Raw genomic sequence first — 19,550 nt, 5'->3', positions numbered from 1 at the left:
CATATTACATAATCATATTGAGTTCAAATACCAAAATGCTATAAATACAAAATGTAAATGTCATAATATTGTATATTTAATAAATAAACCTATCCAAGTAGCTTTGTCTTTCAATTTCAATATTAATGACTTTATGCAAAAATAAACAATTACATTCCGAGGATTCAATCTGTGAAATTCTACAATTGGCGATTCTAGATGATCTAACGCTGGTTCACTTTTAATGGGGATGTAAAATAAAAAGTTTCGCACTAGATTTAATTAGAAGTCAATTTGACATAAAACAATTATATGTTAAGTTGAGTATAAAATATTTAAAACTATTTTAAATACTGTTAATTACATTCAATAATATCCTACAGCAAAGAGCGGATCTGTTCTATTAAAAATATTTTTTTAAATAAAATCTTTTTATTTTCAAACTTATGGCTTTCTTTTACAAATATAAATTTTAGGCAAAATATGCAGCGGCGGATTAACTACCACTCGGGCCCCTAGGCTTAGCTTTGTTTTGACCTTGGGAAACTTGCCGCGGCGGTTTTGATATTATTCGTTTAAGCATTTATGGTTGTACAGTCTGTTACCAAAGTCTTCGACAAAGGGAGTTTTTGCATTTATAATTTTCTCGAAACGTGTAAACGATAGAAAAATGAAACCACAAGCAATTTTTAATACTTTTTTATTTCCTTTCACGTGGAGTTGTAGTATTTTGCAAAGCGATAATAGTTACGGCGGAAACGCTACATGTAGTTTTTGACAACTTCTCAAATAATGGAGTTACGCAACTGAAACAAGCGTTTTCGGATTCAGGGTGGTTGATTCATATTTAGAAAGTGTCACTGCCATTGCTCTACCACCAACGGTTGAAGAGCTATAGCCGGTGGCAATTTTGCATTCCATTTGGGAAAAACTAACTGACGTCAAATATCACCTGTGGCATTCCCCCGACAATGTAGAGCTGTTCAACATCAATTAATATTATATAGGAAAAGATACGGGAATGGAAGCAATTAAATTAGAAAATAGGTGAAGAAAATTGTAATCACTGGTGTAGCAAAATTTTTCCGCCTTTTATCTCCTCAACCGAATCTGCCAAATTCGTTTTTACAACAAGTAACATAATCTCTATTAGTATGACACTTGCCATTGATTCAATGTTATAACTTTTAGTCACTGTGTCTATTAAAATATTGTAAAAAAGCCATTCACTCGAGGAAAGGATGCTACACCAGTAATTACAATTTTCTACACCTATTTTCTACTTTCATTGCTTCCATTCTCGTCTCTTTTCCTATACAATTTTAATTGTTGTTGAAACGCTCTGCATTATCGGGGGAATGCCACAAGTGATATTTGACGTCTTTTAGAAAATTTAAGATAAATGCAAAAACTCCCTTTGTCGAAGACTTTTGTATCAGACTGTACTTTGTACGATACTAAACTTTCTTATGAAATATATATAACTAAAAAAATCTGATGATACAAGATGAAGAACTGACCATTGACAAAGCACACCTTAACTGAATTCGTTTTAGAAGCAGCAAAATTATTGTTCTTGCTATTTGGGTCGCACTGATAACTCGAGTCAGAAATTAGAATTTCCAATCCAGCCTTGATTGGCACTTGCCTTAAGTTTTATGAACAGCGCACAGTTTATCACAGTCAATCAGTCATTCAATTAATCAAATTTTATAATATATCAAAATTGGTCAAGAAAATAACCGCCTCATTGGTACTGTCTAGGTCCGTTATTATTTCGTGGCTACTCGTTAAGTATTATTTAATTTAATTTTACTCAATTAAAATAAATGCTTGGATTATACTATATAGATAAAATCAATAAGCAGAGTAGTATTATCAAAAAAATAACGTTTTCATGTATCCGGCTTTGCTACAAATCGAAGGTATTATCAAAAAAATAACGTTTTCATGTATCCGGCTTTGCTACAAATCGAAGATAATACAGACGATCTTAGCGGCGGTTGTTGAAATGAAATCTGACAATCAGTAGGAAACGCGATTACAAAAATTTGTGTTTGGACAATTTTTCAACAATTTTTTTCCAACTAAAAGCTTCAATATTTTTATATTTTGCGTTTACTGTGGATTATTTATTCTCGAGGGCCCTTCTAGAAAAATCCTACCGGGCCCATTTATCCTCCTTAAGCCTACTCAGCCTATAAAAATGCTTTTATCAAAGCAGTTGAAAGGTTGATTTAAGTGGGAGTAGTTGGGATCTATGAAGGTGCAGATATTGAAAATGTTTTAGGTTTAAAGAGTTTTGTTTTTGGAATTTTCAAAAACAAAATTTTTTTCTAAAATAATTTCCATCGCTTTTCCTCAACTTTTATATATTTTAAAACCCTTCCCTTAAATTTGAGCCTTGAAACTGTAACAGTAAACTGAGAAAATTTTAAATTGTAAAGAATTACGTGTAAAATGACAGCATTTAACTTATATACAAATAGAGTAGTTTCACTCTGTAGCTTTCTCAATGGCCGGCATTTTGTGAGGGATATTTTCTTTATGGGAAAAAGCATGGGTGACCTCGTATCACGTGACACTGAAATCACTGTATATATACATATATAACAGAAACTAAACTAGAAAAAAGTCATAAATAAAAGAGATTTGCAATAAATTTAATCAAGACTGGGTTCAAGTTAACAGAGAAAATTTGGATGTAAATATCGCTTCTATTTTTAGATCAACAGATGACATTCTCTTCCTATAGAGAGAGCTTGCAAGTGCAAAGAGAGCCGTGTGTCTTGCCCCGTGGCTTAGAAAGGATAAGTCATGGTTTTTCTTCCAATAACAATAAATTCTAATAGGCCTTTCTAGAAAGAAAAATGGCGTTTTAATGTAACTCTTAAGTCTCTTTTTTACTACCAGCGCTTACTCGACTTGTGTGGAGCTTCCGATTTTCATTAGGCATGCCAAAACTGTATAAAGCTCCGTGTTGTTAATTATTTCATGATTCTACTTTAAACGAAAAGTTAAAAAAATGCAGAGTATGATAATTATAATTTAGTAAATGACTTATAGAGTATCAATTAAATTCATAAAGATAATTAGCTTACATAGAACGTTGCCAACTCCTCTAACCGTTTAATTTCTTTTATATTCATACTACATTTTTAATTTAACATATAAAAAAAGAAAATTTATTAAGTTATAACTCATTACGAGTACTAATTTGCAAAATAAATCTGCACGAGCTAGTAGTAGACGTCTATCGGATTGAAAATCAACGCCAGAAGCCCAGAAATAAGATTTTCATTTGAAAAATATGGTGCCGTATCAGGCAATGTAGCCTACCTCGTATTTTTGTCTTTTTCTGTCTAGATTTTGATAATACAGCCGTATTAATTTATCCATGGCTAAATGCGCGTGATTTTAAAAATTGGTTTAAATATTTCGATTAGAATAGAAAATATTCAGAACTAAACACGCGTACTCATTTACAATTTAAAATTTTCTCAGTTTACTGTTACAGTTTCAAGGCTCAAATTTAAGGGTTCAAGGGTTTTAAAATATATAAAAGGTGAGGAAAATCGATGGAAATTATTTTAGAAATATATTTCGCTTTTGAAAATTCCAAAAACAAAACTCTTTAAACCTAAAACATTTTCGATATCTGCAACTTCATAGATCTCAACTACTCCCACTTAAATCAACCTTTCAACTGCTTTGATAAAAGCATTTTTTATTTAATATCCAATGTTCTGACCCCAAAAGTATAGTTATCTGACTACTTTTACAGTGCCAATGTTTTGCGAAAGTTGTTCCGTAGTCGTTGAAAACGTGATCTTTGGAAAGGATAACAATCAATAAAACGCAAAAATATTGTCGAATCCCATTCCACGTATGACATTTTATAGCATGGCAACACCGTTTTCACATTTTTAAGTGAAGTTTGTCCCCGGAGAAAATGAAAACGTTTTCTTTAGAAGCGCAATAAAATGTGAAAATATTTAAGTTAAAATGTTTCACAAAATCAACCATCGGAAAATCTGCTCGAAGCCCATTGTCCTGATTAGTCTAGGGATCTTTGGCCGCGGTGCTCCAAAGGCAGCTCCTGGAAAGAGCGGGGCTCAAACTACATCGAATGTAAGACGTCACGCGTGTTTTCAAACTGTTTGGCTGGCTGCCGTCACTGAGAAGACGCGACGAGGAAAATAGACTTACCAAAATATGAATTTAAGAAGATTTTGAAAAATTGGTCGTGTTCTTCGAGAAACTGACCTAGTTCCGCACCGCGTATGTAGATAATTAGAAAAATATTAAAGAAGATAAGAGTAAAAAACAAATTGAAAATGAAATCAAATAGCCAAAATTTCCAACGATAGACCGGTTTCGCCCTACTAGGGACTCAATAAGCATTGTTTATAAGGGTGCGAATTGCATTTGTCATTTTTTGTTTTTTTTTTGCTCAGTTTATCCAATTAACGAATGATCGCGCCACGTTACCATGGTTTCGAAACAATAACCACTATCATGGCTCACGGTTACGTGAAAGGAAACGATTAGAAAAATGCCTTTCTTTGATTAAATAAAAATCGACCAATTTATTAATTTTTTTGCTCATTCTTTTTATTTGTATCTCAACGCGTGCGCTACTTAATGTAAATGTATCAGATATATCTTGTACGGCGAATAATATGGAAAATGACGGCAGAAAATCGAAGAATATGAAACCTACACTTAAGCGGAATTATTAGCTTATTTAAGACAATATAGATTTATTTGCGGAAATCTTCGAGTAAGCAAGAATTTATAGATTTTACGTTTAGTATTCTCAGCGTCAGTCTTAACACTTTTTTTAGAGATCAATTGCAACGCGATTGTTTGATTTGGAATTTTAATGATGAATCCCTTTTACCTACATTTTTGACAATGCTGGGCTCAAGCAATTCCGTGATACCATCAGTGTAAAATATTTTATACATAAGTGTGACACTTCCTATTCTTCACATGCAAAAATTTTACTGAGAGCTATTCGCAAGACAGACTGCATTACGGGCTTCGTCGACACACGTACCCTCTGACGGCGCCTCGCTAGGGGGAGATTTTCTTCTTGTGATGACGTCACTTCGTTACTAGCACTCAATAAAATATTCCCCAAGGTGACAAACTTATGGAACAATATAATAGACTTATGGTGATTTTAAAGCTTTTTGTGGAATATATATAAGAATGTTACAATTCTCTATAATTCTAGAAAGAAATTTTAAAAGTTTAAAAATGTAATTTAGGCATTTTAAATTCATACGGTTGAATGTTTTAACATGTTAGTTCGTAGTTCTAATGTGCATTTCTTGGCGTACTTTTCCTTTCTTTGTTAAGATTTTCTTGGAGTTCTAATAGTTTGTGGGTTTGTTGGATTAGTCTGTTAGTTCGCTAAGATAAGTCACGTGTTAATGTTATTTCCGGAGCTTCCGTTGGCTCGTGTAGTGCTTCTAAACGCAATAGATTATCTGCTACTTTGTCACCAAAACAAATTCATCAGAATCTTAATCAGATGATTTCATTTTAGTAGCCTCCCGCCGATAACAGCTAGCTGCTTCACGGTATTCTGAACAAAAATATTCATATAATATATAAAAAATAATATTTTTCCTTTAACCGCATTTACAATCGGTTTCTTATCGTAGTTATCAATTTCGAAAACTTGATGTGTACTTTATGAGATGTAATGCTTTTTAAAAAAGTGACTTTGGTCTTAAAGAAAAGACAACTTTTTTATTAACGATTTTTTTAATTTAAATTTAAAAAGCAGATCAGTGTAGAAATTCAGATCAGCTCAACAGATTTTATCAGATCAGATCAAATAAGAGGGAGAGGGCTTGAGCGTGTCTCACTGTTACTTTATCTATACGTAACAAGAGTTCGAAAAGCTGGTACAGATCCTATAACGTTGATGACTTCCAGTGGCTTAGCTCAAATATTGCGTGTATGGAACGCCAAAAGTGTCACAAGCAACACTTTTGGACATGTCAAAAGTTTTTGACTAGTGCTTTTCCGTTAGCATTCATTGGCTTTTAATTTACCGAATCCCATCGAAGTTGCAACGTTTCCACCAATAAAACAGTGACAATTTAAGCTCATTATTTATTCAACCATTAAAAATTGGCTGTTTCATTTGGGCGTAGCTGGGGAGGAGTCACGTTTTTACTTGACTCGACACAATTTATACATGTCAAAATCAATTGGCAACTTCACAGACAAAAAGGATTTAAGACGTAGGCTTCGAATGATATTGCAAAATAAACTTGGCAGTACGAGAAGGCTGCGTCGGAATTGAGTTTCATTATTTTTTTTATTAGACGGTTTCGAAACTGAATTGAGGCTTTATTTCAATTTTTGGGCCTAAGACTGAAACAAAGCATTTTAGGACTCATGTTCATCGGACATTTTTGGCTCATTAGGACCCAAAGAACACGTACTAAACTTTATGACACACTTATCTCTAACAGCCTGATATCTAGACATCTAAACCTAAGCTTGAAAAACGTCCGAAAACAACAAATATGGAAGGTCGAAAATCTACGGGCAGATACACATCCAACTTCAGGGAAACACTAGATTTTGCTCTCTGGCAACCGAAATATCGGAACGGATCTACCAACATTTGTAACAACATCACCATACCAAGTCGAAGCTACAGAGCGGAATGCCTCCAAAAAATCCTAATGAAAGGATCAAACGTAATGCCTGATCACGCATATGGAACGCCAAAAGTGTCACAAGCAACACTTTTGGACATGTCAAAAGTTTTTGACTGGTGCTTTTCCTTCACCATTCATTGGCTTTTAATTCACCGAATCCCATCAAAGTTTCAACGTTTACACCAATAAAACAGTGACGATTTAAGCTCATTAGTTATTCAACCATTAGAAATTGGCTGTTTCATTTGGGCGTAGCTGGGGAGGAGTCACTTTTTTACTTGACTCGACACAATTTATACATGTCAAAATCAATTTTAGACATGTCAAAACTTCCTTTCGACTAGTGCTTTTCGTTTTGACTAGACAATTTCTTCACGCATCGTAATTGGACTAGAGGTTTTCAACGGTAACTGGACAGAAATATTATTAACATAATTATTGAAAAACGCCATTCTATTGGTTTATCAAAATTTATACAAAGCCTTTATTGGCCTTTACGTGTCAGGTGAAATAATTTAGTTACCTCCTTAAAAAAATATCATGCCTTTATCCCCTCCTCCGACAAATTGAACATGTCAAAAATTTTCTGACTAGTTAAAAACTGTAGTCAAGTACGCCAAAGGTGTCTCAATTCCCGTATAGAAATCTAACGCCAGCCGAAAGTGTCACAATACAACAGTTTTCGACTAGTCGAAACTTTTATACACGTCCAAAATACGAGTCACGTCAAGAATTCGGCACTAGTTCGAAAATGTGTCGCTTAAAAAGTTTTTGACTAGTCTCGAAATGTCGCGACTAAACCTGCGATGCCTTTCAACCAATCACAATAGTTGAAATTCAAACTACCCAATCGCGAGTGATGTAAGTTTTTCGCGAGTGATGTAAATTTCTGTCGCTTAGCTCGCCAAAAGTGTCTCAATACAACAGTTTTCGACTAGTCGAAACTTTTATACACGTCCAAAATAAGAGTCACGTCAAGAATTCGGCACTAGTTCGGAAATGTGTCGCTTAAAAACGTTTTTGACTAGTCTCGAAATGTCGCGACTAAATCTGCGACGCCTTTCAAACAATCACAATGGTGGAAATTCAAACTACCCAATCGCGAGTGATGTAAATTTCTGTCGCTTAGCTCGCCAAAAGTGTCTCAATACAACAGTTTTCGACTAGTCGAAACTTTTATACACGTCCAAAATACGAGTCACGTCAAGAATTCGACACTAGTTCGGAAATGTGTCGCTTAAAAACGTTTTTGACTAGTCTCGAAATGTCGCGACTAAACCTGCGATGTAAATTTTTCGCGAGTGATGTAAATTTATGTCGCTTAGCTCGCCAAAAGTGTCTCAATAGCAATAGTGTATTTTTCTCTACGAACCTTGTCTCAATACAACGGAACGAGACACGTCAAAAACGTTTTCACTAGGCTCGATCTCAACGATTAAATCTGCGATGGATGTATTGTTTCTTAATTATTTCCGTTTATTCTCCGATAAATCTGCGACTACGTCTTCTGCTGCTACGTCAGTATATCGTTTTTGGTAGCAGACGATTCCTTTAATTTATAGAAAGAATCACATAAATAATAGTGACAGGATTGGTAACTTCACAGACAAAAAGGATTTAAGACGTAGGCTTCGAATGATATTGCAAAATAAACTTGGCAGTACGAGAAGGCTGCGTCGGAATTGAGTTTCATTATTTTTTTTATTAGACGGTTTCGAAACTGAATTGAGGCTTTATTTCACATTTAGGGAAATCTACGATTTGTCGGGAATTAGATATACCTTATTTGTAGCAGGAAATTGTTACATCTGATTAAATATAACATGTTTGTAGAAGAAGTTAAGGATACCTTTTTGTTGAAGTAATTGATTCAACACCAGCAAAGTTATTAAATGACAAGACAGTAATTAAACCTTTATTTATAGATGACATAGTTAATTAGAAATGAACACTGTATAGTATACTCGGACTAAATTGAGCGAACTAATGTTAAAAACGCGATACATGTTTATATACTAAAAGATAAAAACATGAGGTTATGTACAATAGATAATACCAAAATTCGCCAATTGAATGTCAAAATTCGCGCATTAAATGTCGAATATCAAGAGTTTCACGGGGTGGGAACTGGGAAAAGTTATTATCTTTCTCTTTGCGCCTACTTCAACGCGCAATTTATTTAAAAAACACTTAAATTGCATTAAATACAATGTTAAGGAATATACTCGTTCTTTCGTAACTACTTATTTAACTGAATTTGATCTACCACTGACATTTGTGAGTAGGTTTTAACTGAAAGGGAAGTTTCAAGGACTTTAATTTTGTGTCCAATTAAATATGCATTTTGGTTGGGCTAGGTCTGGTCTTAATTGTTGGCTTGGATATTTACTACATATCATCAAAATTAGTGTGAAAGCTCGTAAAATGTCCATGCCACGGAAAGGGAAAATTATCCTAATTTCAAAGAAATGTTTGTGGGTTGTGAATAGCTGTTAAAAATCTACTTTGTATAAAATTCTAAAATGTATAAAGCTTAATTTCATGAAATAATCAGAAACAAATGTTTCGCAAAATTTAAATGTAGAATAAAATTGTATAAGTTAAAACAAAATTCCAAAATGTTTAAATTCACTTTAAAATTGAATTTTTGACGGATATAATCAAGTATCTGATTAGGTAGCGTTATCCAAGAGAATGATTGAATAATAAATAAACAAAACTATAATAATTCAAAACTTAAGTTCGGATGAAATATAGGAGAGTTTAGTAATATCACTAATTAAAATAAATCAAAACCAATCCCCTTATATATTTTTTCAGTCGGCGATATAATGTATAATATAGCTCTCTCAGAGAACCTGTAAGCCCAATAGAAAATCAATAAACCCCAAACCCATTTTTTTACAAGGGCCCTTTTCACCGGAAAAAATAGCTCACCTGAAAATGACTTCAACAAGTTCCAATAAATGGTTCCTAGCCAAATACAAATGACTTTAGAAGTTGAGCAATAATAATTTTAATAGATGATAAAGCAAATTCATAAGCTTCCAGGCCCAAAAAGGTTTTGAAGTTGAGAGTAAGGAAAGGGGCAAAATCCTTGTACTGAAATGAGGTGGTTTAAAAAAAACTACAAGGAATTTTCATTCATTTTTTAGATAAAAAACTATACAAATTTATCAAAAAAATTAAAACAAAACATTTGTAATGAACAGTTTTATTGTAGCACCATAAGTATAATGGACAATGTTTTATAAATTTTAGTCATATATGACAAGAAATGTTTTATTTTCTGGAGACTATTATTAACATGTTCCTTAACTTGAGAATTTAAAGCCATGAACTCTGAGTATTTGGACAATTTATATGCCACAGAACAACCTAAGAAAAATTGAGGAGTTAAAATTAGTTCATACAATTTTACATGGGAGTAGAAAAAAAAACAGAGAACAAACCTTTGTAAGCTTTAATATAAAATCTAATGATGGGAGATAATTTGATTTATTTCAACGTATAGTAAAATACTTAATCCACAGAGGTTTATTATAAATAACCTATTGTATTAAAAAAAATTGTGGTGTTGAATTACTCAATATTCCATTGTCATCAGGGTTCAAACAAAATTTTCTGAATGAAATTTCCTGACCAATTATTAAAAAAATTCCCTTACCATTTGTCTATAATTTCCATGCAAATAAATAGAACTTGCTAGTTGTCTTAGTTTTTATTCAAGCAATAAGGTAGATAAGGCATGGACTAAATAATGTGTAAATTATTTAGTCCATGGTTAAAGATAGTACAGCCTAGTAATGTCCAGTCAGTCACTAACTGAGTACGCAGCCTCTACAGAGAGTTAAGTATACAGTCAGTGTCTCCTCAACCAATGTGAGTCTTTAGATTTCAGCATAGTACGACATTGCTGGAATAGTGTCCATTGATGATTGGAACCGATTTAATTAAATATTGAGATATTGAAATAATTCAATAGGGGCATTTAAATAAACTACTAATGAGATATTAGAAGTTGTAATTGAGTTTTGAGATATAGAAGGAATTATAAGTAATATTGACGTATTTGATCAAATCTCGTTAATTTAAGATGACTAATTACGCAGTTAAAGAAAACCATTGAGGCTTAAGAATCGTACCGGGACCCCAACAGTCGGGTATTCATCTCCGAGGTCAGGTCACTGCATTAACGCGGTAATCTTCCCTCTATTTCTTTTCTTTCTCTATGGTCAAACCTAATGGACAACGTTATAGTTTAGTCTAGTCGTATTAAAGTTTTTCGCCTTGAACGCCTATCGGCCGAAGTACCGCATATTTTTCCCCAATAAAGCTTAGTTTTCTCCCCCACTTCTTGGTCTCTTTACTTGTTCGCGTTTTCACTCCTCACTCTCTAGACCATTGGTGGTTCTCGTGTTTTTTCTCTAACGTTATAGTTTGCCTAATCACGGCCAACTTAGATATACTCGCGTACTCGCACATAGAGGCCAGCTAGCTTTATTTAGCGCCCATGTTAACGAGCGTATAAAAAATTTACGATTTACCTCGCTTATCGCCGCTTGGAGCGCTAGTAAGAGGGAATGCCTCTCCAATGCTATTCTATGGGGAAATATTTTTTAAAGTGGCTTACCTATTAAATAACTTTTTGTAATTTTCGCGTTGTTTCCCGAAGCTGAATTTTAAATATAATTAAAAGTGAGTTTCAAAGATTATTTTAAAACCAATTTCATAATTTTAGACCGGTTTGTTCACTCACAATCTTTTTCTAAAATCGGTACAAATTTTAAGGCGGAGAAATTCACCAGAAGAGAGTTAAGCCTTGTAAGGGGAGTCAAAAAATCCATGAATGTCGTCAACTTGCAGAAATCTTGGATTAATAATAACATATTATTATGAATCCAAGGCTATTCCGAACTGGAATTAAAAAAAACTTCTGTAAGTGTTGAAGTTGTTAATTTAAACTTGTTTAAATTTGTTTTAATAAGTCCCTTTGGTTTTCAGTTTTACAGTTTCAAATATCGCATCATTATTCGCGCTAAAATACAGATATTAGGCTTAACTCTCTTCTGGTGAATTTCTCCGCCTTAAAATTTGTACCGATTTTAGAAAAAGATTGTGAGTGAACAAACCGGTCTAAAATTATGAAATTGGTTTTAAAATAATCTTTGAAAATCACTTTTAATTATATTTAAAATTCAGCTTCGGAAAACAACGCGAAAATTACAAAAAGTTATTTAATAGGTAAGCCACTTTAAAAAATATTTCCCCATAGAATAGCATTGGAGAGGCATTCCCTCTTACTAGCGCTCCAAGCGGCGATAAGCGAGGTAAATCGTAAATTTTTTATACGCTAGTTAACATGGGCGCTAAATAAAGCTAGCTGGCCTCTATGTGCGAGTACGCGAGTATATCTAAGTTGGCCGTGGCCTAATAAAAATTAATACAGACACATCATATGTAAAATTGTAGGCCTTGGTCTACATAATAATGCCGAGCGCTGTGCCGCTCTCTGTTTTTCGCGACCAATATCAATATCACACCCCCTGTTAATTAAAAGAATTTAATTTTTCATGTAATCCAATAATATTTTAAAATTGGAATCAATAACAATAATTCAAACTTATCTTTCTATAAAATCTAAAATTAGCCACCTTGATCCTAGAAACTCTAGCAGATAATTCTGCGACGAGTCTCCTCTATTTTTGAAATGTAGAGTACAGTTGGGAACAAGACGGGACGAAAAACTTGTTGCAATTTTGGACGAAAGTAATGCATTGTTTACGTCTTGTCAATAGTTTTCAATTACGTTTTCTAAAATGGGAAAACTTTTCAAACTTTCGTTATTATTTTTCAAATATAATTTACTTAAATTAACACATATATCTTAATATTTATCACTGTGTATTAGGCTTACAACTAATAAAACGTTGTTAGTAATTGAACAGTAACGTTTGACTAGTGAAAAATTTACCTAAATATATATATTTTTTTTTATTCAAGGAAGAAAGGGCTGATTGAGTCTCTGAGAAGACCGCGAGCCCGGCGAAACACCATCTGATTAATCAGGGCGAGATATGTGTAACGGCCACGCCAACGGGGGGATACGTGGGGACAGGGGTGGGGACACCCGTGGCGGAAGTATTCCGACCACCCGTTGGGGAATTGGTAGTCGTCCTCACACGACCATCCACAAACTCTGCCTCCCGGACGCCTGGGATTACAGGAGTGAGCCACTACTCCCGGCTACCTAAATATTCATAACAAATATCAAATATGGCGTATCATAAATCCATCATCCGTCAATCACATTTTATTTTAAAAAATTACATCATGTAACTCAACTGATAATAAACTTCTATTTTAATTCTGACGGGTAAACTAAAATGTTGGCTACCCCCATTTTACCCCACTATTCAGTGACTACTAAAAAAATATCCGTATGTCCAACACTGCATGCCACTTGCGCGGGCAGAGTTTTCAGAAGTGTTCAACGTAATTGAAAACCATTGACAAGACGTAAACAATTGAATAAAATTCGTCTGCTAGCAATTCTGACTTTTCGCGGCGTGTTATTCATCGGCAGCGCGTATACCTTTACCTAGTAATCTAATACTTCCGTACCGAAAACACTTTTCTCCTCGGTTCTCCTTGTAAGGTAAAATTGGTTTGACTATCTCGATATTCAAAGATAACGACTTACGGAATAGTATTACCAAAGTACAGACCCGTCTCCTAAGCTCTTCGGAGTGCCATCCTCTGTGGCGATCAATTCATTGGCCGATGCCAACTGTGTTCTCTAGTTCACGCACTTTCTATACTCTTTGCTTACAATTATGCCTGAGTACAAAACATCGCTAGAAGATTTCTACTCATTTGGTTTTACACAAACCACCTCCGGTCTTCAAAATATTTAACAGAAATTGGAAAGCAGCATTTATTTTGCCAGTCTTAAAAACGCAGTTAAAATAATTTAAACATGCTGTTTATAAAGCTCGCGTTCTAAAATCTCACAAGTTGAAAGGATCCTTTTCTATATAAAATATTGTTAGTTATTAATAACAACGCATTGATATTTGACTAGTGAAAAATTTACCGTAATATTCATAACTAATGGGAAATATGGCGTATCATAAATCCATCATCCGTCAATCACATTTTATTTAAAAAAATTACATCACGTAACTCAACTGATAATAAACTTCTATTTTAATTTTGACGGGTAAACTAAATGTTGGCTACCCCCATTTTACCCCACTATTCCGTGACTACTAAAAAAATATCCGTATGTCCAACACTGCATGCCACTTGCGCGGGCAGAGTTTTCAGAAGTGTTCAAGGTAATTTAAAACCATTGACAAGACGTAAACAATTGAATAAAATTCGTCTGCTAGCAATTCTGACTTTTCGCGGCGTGTTATTCATCGGCAGCGCGTATACCTTTACCTAGTAATCTAATACTTCCGTACCGAAGACACTTTTCTCCTCGGTACTCCATGTAAGGTAAAATTGGTTTGACTATCTCGATATTCAAAGATTACGACTTACGGAATTGTATTACCAAAGTACAGACCCGTCTCCTGAGCTTTTCGGAGTGAAATCCTCTGTGGCGACCAATTCATTGGCCGATGCCAACAGGCCGGATTAAGACTTTATGAGACCCTAGGCCCAAGTTAATTTTGGTGCCCCCCTTTCAATAGCGAGCGAAGCGAGCTAGGCGCTTCTTCAATTTATAATTGAGAAATGGAAGGACGTCAGTTGCTAGACGGCAGTCCGTCAGAGAATGTGACAATCAAACGTTTTTGGTTCATAGGGGTGGACGCATTTACTAAAATTACTCCGGAAAATATTTTGTGAAAAGCAAATTATTAAAGTTTTGTACTTTTATTTTTTTCGAACCCTCTTGGTGCCCCTTGTAGGTGTTTCATATTCAGATTTTCATAGTTCCCGCCTTACCTTTCAAATATCCCGCCTTAAAGTATTAACACTCTAGTCCTTAAAATTCATTAGTCTTTTGTATGCAATAAAACTAAAACCAAATAAAGCCAGATGTTATTTTGTATAAACTTTGACATTGTTACTTTACTCTAGAAAGTTAACAATAAATACGAAACATGGTGTCAGAAGTGACTAAGTGAGACTGGAACCTGGTATTGTACTTTCAATATACTGTTTTTACGTTTCCGTCTCTCTAGTACCCCTTCGTTAGTTCTTTTCTCCGCGAACTAAGGCTTCGTTTCCGTTCCTATGGCCGCGCCCGTTGCTCACATCCCGCCTCCGGCTGCTGTTAATATGGATGGTGAGGTATATGTTAATTGGACTTTATTCAAAGCACAATGGGAAAATTATGAGATGGCTACTGGTTTGAATACACAATCTGATGATGAGCAAAAAGCTACATTTTTAACGGTGATGGGAACTGCTTGCTTCCGGGTTTAACAAGATCTAGCTTTATCGCCCTTGCAAACAGCGTCAGTTACTACTATTATCACAGCAATGGACAGCCATTTTGCGCCACTACGAAATGTGATTTATGAACGCTATATATTTCATACAGCATTTCAACAACGTACAGAAACCATTGATAAATATGTCCAACGTCTGCGAAAACTTGTAAAGACTTATGATTACGTAACTCCACCAACTGGCCCTGCAGCACAAGCTGCTGCAGCTCGAATAACTTCCTCGCAGATTGATGACTTCGTACGGGATCGTCTCGTCCTTGGAATGCTCGATTCCCGATTTCGACCTCAACTACTAAACAAACCAAACTTAACGTTGGCCAAAGCTTTAGAAATGTGCCGCACAAATGAACTCACTTGCAAACAAGTTCAACAACTCAGCAACCCTGATACAAAGGATGAACCTAAATCCGTCCATCACTTGAACAAATCTAAACAACAATCATCTAAAGGTACACCTAAAAAACCAAAAGAAATGCTTCAACGCAATTGCTTTTATTGTGGAGGTTTACACGCTCAAGACAGGCAAGCTTGCTCAGCTTTTGGCAAGACTTGTAGCAAGTGTAAACAATTGAACCATTTTGCAAAATGTTGTAAATCTACCTCGAATAAGGGCAATTCGGCAAAGACTTCCTATAAGAAGAAACATAGAAAACAAATCCATACTGTTGACGAAGATAATCCGCCGAACTCTGACGATTCGTGCTACTCTCTGGATTATGTTGCAGTTTCCAAAGCTACAAATGGAAAGAGGTACTTTACCACACTGATCATAGGAAATGACACGCTCTCTGTGAAAATAAAATTTCAACTTGATTGTGGTTCCACATGCAACGTAATTGGTAAGAAACTCTACGATTCCTTACCCATTCACAAGAAGACCTTGGAAGTACACAACTCTCGACTTAATTGCTATAACGACTCAATTATTGAAGCTATTGGAATTGCAATTATACATTGTAAATACAAGAATAGAGAATACGAAATTGAATTCCAAGTAGTCAAGAGTGACAAGACTCCTCTGCTTTCAGGAGAAACCTGTGAAGAACTAGGTTTAATTAAGTTCAACACTAAAACACCAGATTCTATCTTAGAACTTTCGACTTCCGAAATGTCTAATAAAACAGAACCTATCACACTGTTCAGTCCCTTAACTAAAGAAAAAATACTGACGTTTTTAAAGGCCTTGGATGTCTTCCAGGATACTGTCACTTGGAAGTTGACAAAGATGTTACTCCTGTACAACATCGTCCAAGAAAGTTTCCGGTTGCACTGAAAGACGCTCTTAAAACTCGTATTGTGGAATTAGAACAAGAAGACGTCCTTGAAAAAGTGACCGAACCAACGGACTGGATCTCAAGTATGGTGGTCGTACGAAAACCCTCGAAGACAATGCGAATCTGTATAGACCCTATTGATCTCAACGTCGCGCTTAAACGACCAAAGTATCCGTTACCTACCATCGAAGAAGTATTACCCCGACTCGCAAAAGCAAAGGTATTCTCCGTCCTTGACGCAAAAAAAAAGGGTTTTGGCAAGTTCGTTTGGATGAGGAAAGTACCAACTATACGACTTTCTGGACTCCTTTCGGCAGATACAAGTGGAAACGGCTACCATTTGGCTTGTCAGTATCACCCGAAGAATATCAACGAAGATTGAACGAGGTACTCGAAGGTTTATCAGGAATTGAAAATATAACTGATGATATAATTTGCATTGGTTGCGGCAACACTATTGAAGACGCCATTCAAGACCATGATAAGAACCTCATAGCACTCCTTGAACGCGCCAGAAAATGCAACTTGAAGCTTAACAAGTCTAAAATGAGGCTACGAATGACTGAAGTAAAATACGTAGGCCACCTCTTAACTTCACAAGGCGTTTGTCCCGACCCTGAAAACGTCCGGGCAATAAAAGATATGCCTCTGCCTCACAACGTACAGTCGCTGCAAAGCTTCATTGGTTTCATTACGTATCTCGCGAAATATCTACCCAAGTTATCAGACTATACGGAACCTCTGCGACAACTCATAAGAAAAGAGACTCCTTGGGTTTGGGAGCAGACACATTCCGTTGCTTTTGAAGCCGTCAAGAACCTAGCAGGTACAGTCCCGGTTCTTCGATACTACAATGTTGAAGACGAAGTCACAATCCAATGTGACTCCAGCGAGTTTGGATTAGGTGCTACTCTGCTTCAGAACGGACAGCCCGTTGCCTTTGCTTCCAAATCGCTAACGGACACTGAGCGCAGATACGCTCAGATAGAGAAAGAGTGTCTGGAAATTGTATTCGCCTGTCAGCGATTTTATCAATACCTGTGTGGTAGAGACAAAATCACGGTGGAAACGGACCATAAACCATAAGAAAATATTTGGAAGAAACCACTACTGACAGCACCAAAACGTTTACAAAGCATGCTACTTAAACTTCAAAATTTTCATCTCTCCGTCTGCTACAAAAAGGGCTCAGAGATGTACATTGCTGACTGCCTCTCTAGAGTTCCTTTACCCTTGGATAACTCATCTAGCACTCAAAAAGACTACCTCATATTTCACCTCGACTATTTTGAGGATATCAAACACGAAGACTACTTACGCGTCTCCGTTGACCGATTGGCTAAAATCCGTAACGCAACACGTGCTGATACGACCCTACAAATACTGTCCGACGCTATCCTTCACGGCTGGCCTCTATCTCACTCTTTCACTCCAGCAGTAATTCGTAACTTTTGGAATTTCCGCGACGAATTAACAGTTGATGGCGGACTTATTTACAAAGGATCTCGAGTTCTAATTCCCCGAGCCATGCAACAAGAAATGATCACAATCTTACACTCAAGTCACTGCCGTGTCCAAGCTTGTCTCCGCAAGGCACGTGAAGTGGTCTATTGGCCTGGAATAACCGATCAGATTAAACAAGCACTTGGACAATGCACTATCTGCAACGAATTTCGCGCAGCTCAAGCTAAAGAACCTTTAGTATCCGTCCCACTTGCTTCGCTTCCTTGGCAAAAGGTTGCCATGGATCTCTTCACGATCATCACCGACGTTCTAAAATACTTAGTTATGGTCGATATATACTCCGACTATTGGGAGGTTGACCCCTTACCAGACTCTACCGGTGAAACAGTTGTAGAATGCTGCAAACGCCACTTCAGCCGTTTTGGCATTCCCGAAGTTGTCATATCGGACAACGGCCCTCCTTTTAATGGCCGAACTTTTCAAGAGTTTGCTGCCCTCTATGGATTTCGCCACGAAACCTCGTCACCTTATCATTCACAAGGGAATGTACAGGCGGAATCAGCCGTAAAAATTGCGAAAACTATGTTGCAAAAGTATGAACGCTCCAAAGAAGACCTACACATGGCTTTGCTTGATTGGCGTAACTCTCCAACTGAAGGCGTAAATTCTAGTCCTGCTCAAAGACTTATGTCACGTCGACTTCGCTCCCGATTACCTTTCACGGATCTCCAACTTAAACCACAAGTGGTAAAGGACGTTATAAAAAAACAAGAAAAGCAACGACTCAAAAGTAAAGCGCAATTCGATAAGCACACTACACCTTTACGAGACTTACAACCTGGTGAACTCGTATGGGTTAAGGCGAATCCCAACTTAAAACAGAGCTTATGGAAGGAAGGCGTGGTACTCAATAGGATTTCTGAACGTTCCTACATGGTACGCATTGATGGAAAAGACTATAGGCGCAACCGAATTGTTCTCAGACCAAAGATCCGAACAGCACCAATTGTCAATGAGCCCTTACAACGTTCTATGCCTTTGATTCCAAATCCTGTACCTCAACCGATACAAAGCTCCAACCAACTCCAATCACCAACTGGACAAACTACAAGCAGCAATATTCCTTCAGCTGCAGTACCAGAAAAGAAACAACCACCTTTGGCACTTCCGATTGAGGCTATACCACTATCACCAAATAGAACTCCGGTTAGAGAGTCACAATCTCGAACGAAAATCAGAGAGTTACCAGCTATTCCTGCCACTCCGAAGTCAACGCGCACACCAACCTCACTGCCGCGCCAAGTTACTCGTACAAGAAGTGGCAGACAAGTGAACACCCCAGCTAAGTTCAAAGAATATGTCCGACAGCGATGCATTCGATATAGTTTAGTATTAACCATTTAAATGTGTTCTTTTGATGTACAATATCCCATAATATTCTTATATTTTTATAAAACTTATCAACCAAAAAAAAATTCAATAAAAAAAGGGAGGTTTCATATTCAGATTTTCATAGTTCCCGCCTTATCTTTCAAATCTCCCGCCTTAAAGTATTAACACTCTAGTCCTTAAAATTCATTAGTCTTTTGTATGCAATAAAATTAAAACCAAATAAAGCCAGATGTTATTTTGTATAAACTTTGACATTGTTAATTTACTCTAGAAAGTTAACAATAAAT

The sequence above is a fragment of the Leiobunum rupestre genome, chromosome 1, assembly GCF_980474605.1.
Source record: "Leiobunum rupestre chromosome 1, qqLeiRupe1.1.hap1, whole genome shotgun sequence".
Taxonomy (NCBI): Eukaryota; Metazoa; Arthropoda; class Arachnida; order Opiliones; family Sclerosomatidae; genus Leiobunum; species Leiobunum rupestre.
This window is presented reverse-complemented; position numbering follows the sequence as displayed.